The sequence below is a fragment of the Myotis brandtii genome, unplaced genomic scaffold (assembly GCF_000412655.1).
Source record: "Myotis brandtii unplaced genomic scaffold, ASM41265v1 scaffold206, whole genome shotgun sequence".
Taxonomy (NCBI): Eukaryota; Metazoa; Chordata; class Mammalia; order Chiroptera; family Vespertilionidae; genus Myotis; species Myotis brandtii.
Genome location: NW_005357691.1, coordinates 1,675,862 through 1,679,623, shown reverse-complemented (window position 1 = coordinate 1,679,623; position 3,762 = coordinate 1,675,862).

Sequence of the window (3,762 nt, the reverse complement as noted above, 5' to 3'; positions counted from 1 at the left end):
ATAGCATTTCTAAAATTCAGAAAAGTATAAAGAAGGGCAGAGGTCATATATAATTTCACCACCCAGAGATAATCATTGTTATCACTTTGGTTTTTATCTTTCAAGAATTTTTAATGGCCCTAGCTGGTTTGGCTCAGTAGATAGTCGGCCTGCGGACCAAATTGGTCCTGGGTTTGATTCCAGTCAAGGGCATGTACCTTGGTTGAAGGCTCCTTTCCAGTGCAGGCCCTGGTCAGGGCTCATGCAGGAGGCAACCAATCGATGTGTTTCTCTCACATTGATGTTTCTCCCTTTCTCTCTCTCTTGCACTCTCCCTAAAAATCAATGAAAAAAAATCTCAGGTGAGGATTAACAACAACAAAAAATTTCAATGGATTTTTATCTATGTATCCATTTGTGTGTATGCTATGCAGTAATAAAATTAGAGTTGTATTATACATACTGTTCAAATTCTTAGTTTTTATGGTTCCACTGAAAAGAGCATTTCCTTCCATTTTTTCTTTACCTTAGAACTGATTGACATTTGTATTTATTATAAAAGTTCTATATTTTGAAGAACACAGGTTCTTGTAAACAAAGATAATTGAAATATAACTCTCACTTACTAGCTGTATGACCTTGGAAAAAATACTTAGCCACTCAGGGAGAATGATGGTGTGCCTACATCAGAGCGTTGTTGGGAGGATCAAATGGATTAATTAGATAGAATATAGAACAGTGCCTGGCACATCGTAAGTGCAATGTAAATGTTTGCCATACAAATTACTTTACTAGTTTTCCAGTGGTCAAATAATTGTTTTGCTGCTAAGGAATCCAAATCTTGGAGGTTTGTTTTTTTTCTGTTAGTGATATTATTACTGTTTGAGAGTAATGCCATCTTCTTAGGTGGTACATGTATATACCATATGAAGACCAGCCTTGGGTATGGAGAATTGGAGGTAGGGGAGGAGAGACGAATAGGAAAACAATTTAGAGACAGTGTAGAAATGGTAAGAATTGAAGGGTACTATCTTAGTTAAAGAGGTATTAACAATGTACTTTCTCATGGAGTCAGAACTATCCAGTTTAACATTTTTATGAATGCTTTCAAGGTAAGAGTGTATATTTAAATGTCTGTGTTTGCATATAACATTTAGTTCTACTAGTAGTGAAAAGCCAAATTGATGGACATAAATTGGAGGGAGACTTTCCTAATTAGTGGGCAAAAACGAGAAAGTAAGCTTTCTAAATGAACTTTATTGAGGTATAATTTACATATAATAAACTGCACCCATTTAGATGAGTTTTGATAAGTATGTTCAGCTGAGTAACCACTATCAAAATTAACTTTAATCCCATCCCACTTCAAGACTCAGAGAATCATTGATCTTCTTTCTATCATCTAATTTTAGTGTGTATCTTCTAGAATTTCATATAAATGGAAGCATATAGTATGCATTCTTTTGTGTCTGGCTTCTTTCATTTAGCATAATGTCCTTGAGGTTCATCCATGTTGTAGCATGCATCAGTTGTTTACTGTTTTTAATTGCTGAATGGCATCTCATTACATTGAATACAGCACAATTTATTTATTCACTCACCTGCTTATGAGCTAAAAATTAATGGTGTGCTGAAGTTGACTCATACTGGCTTTCAGGAGCTGATGATTCCCACCCTTTCTCAACTCCATGTTCAATGCCACCAAGCTGAGAGCTTGAAATGAACCATGGCGGGAGTATTTACACACTAGGAAATTGACAAAACAGGACTTTTTTTTTTCCACCAAGGAGCCAGTTTTATCAATACTACACTGGTTATCTATCAATATATATAAAGATCCAGGGTCTGTAACGACCAAAGGCTCGATCAAACACTGGAAGTCAGTGCTGGGTTGCCATGGTGACCCAGCACTGACTGCCGAGGGGGCTGCAGATCAGCCCCAGAGAGAGGCCTGCAGAGAGAGAGGCAGGGTCTGATCCGCAGCCTCTGTGGCAGCTGTTGATCAGTTGTTGCCTCTCTCTTTTTCTCCGGGCTTCCCCAGCAGCCGTGCCTCTGTTTCTCTCTGGGCCTCTGGAAGGGCCAAGCTGCTAATTAGCCCTGCCTCTTTTATCAGGCCCAGCGATAGGCCCGAAGACACTGACTGGCATAGAAACCGACCAATCAGAACCTAATCTGGGTGAACTGTGAAGGCAGAATCTAAGGTGGGGACTGAGGAGGGGTTTTAAGGGCATCACCTATTCAAAGTAAGGTGTAAAAAAGCAATTCAATTTTTTAATGCCCACTTCGGCAGTATAGTGCATATGGCTGGCTATCAGTCCAGATATGGGGATTATGTGTTTTTGTCTGCCAAGAGCATCTCCTCTTGCTGAAAAAGGCTTTTTCCCCTATTTAAGCAATACTATCCTATATAATCTATGTATACTAATAAAAGGGTAATATGTTAATTAGACTGGGTGGACCTGCCATCTTCCAGACAAAGTCATGGTGATGAGGGCCTAGGCAGAGGCCATTAGGGGCAATCAGGCCGGCAGGGGAGGGCAGTTGGGGGCGAGATCAAGCTGGCAGGAGAGGGCATTGCGGGCGGGAGAGGGCCATTGCGGGCGAGATCAGGCCAGCAGGGGAGGGCAGTTAGGGGCAATGAGGCAGGCAGAGACAGTTAGGGGTGATCAGGCCTGCAGGGGAGGGCCATTGGGGTCAACCAGGGTGGCAGGGGAGGGCAGTTGGGGGCAAGATCAGGCCAGCAGGGAGGGGGAAGTTGGGGGCAATTGGGCCAGCAGGGGAGCAGTTAGGCATCGATCAGGCTGACAAGGGAGTGGTTAGGGGGCAATCAGGCAGGCAGGCAGCCAGGTAAGCAGTTGGGAGCCAATAGTCCCGGATTGTGAGAGGGATGTCTGACTGCTGGTTTAGGCCCGGTCCCACAGGCAGTTGCACATCCCCTGAGGGGTCCCAGATTGGAGAGGGTGCAGGCTGGGCTGAGAGACACTCCCCAGCGCACGAATTTCGTGCACTGGGCCTCTAGTATATATATAAAAGGCTAAGTGACTGACTGTACTTCTGTCCAACCATCCGACCAACTGGCCAGTACATATGAAGGGTACTGGCAATTTAAAAATAAACATTGACTAGTGCATATGTGATACATATAAAGCTCTCGCTGGCACCAATTGCACACATGTTTTAATTTTATAATACTACTAGGGGCCCAGTGCACAAATTTGTGCACCTTGAAAGGAACTGTGGGCCATGAGGCTGCAGCATCCTCTGCACCCCTGCCCAGCCCCTCCCACCACAGCCCCCTAGTCCCCTGTCTACTTGGCAGCCCCGCTCCTACCACTGGGCACCGGTAACAGGTGCAAGTGGCGGCTCCAGTGCTGGCTGTGGGTGTGAGCTGGGCTGGCACTGGCAGCAGGTGCGAGTGCTGTGCGGGACCATGGTGCACAGGAACAAAGAATTTTCAGTAACCACCAGAGACTCACCCCGATGACAGTGACCAGAGCCCTGCCTTGGTCTTGCACCCCTGCTCACCTGCTCCACCATCCCGCTGAGGCCAATGCACACCATGTTCTGCACACTCCCCCTGGTGGACAGTGCATGTCATAGCAACCAGTTGTTCAGTTGTTCTGGTTGTTCCACCGTTTGAACTATTTGCATATTAGCCTTTATTATATAAGACTAGAGGCCCGGTGCACAAAAATTTGTGCACTCGGGGGGGAAGGGGGGGTCCCTCAGCCCGGCCTGTGCCCTCTCGCAGTCTGGGACCCCTCGGGAGATAACGACCTGCTG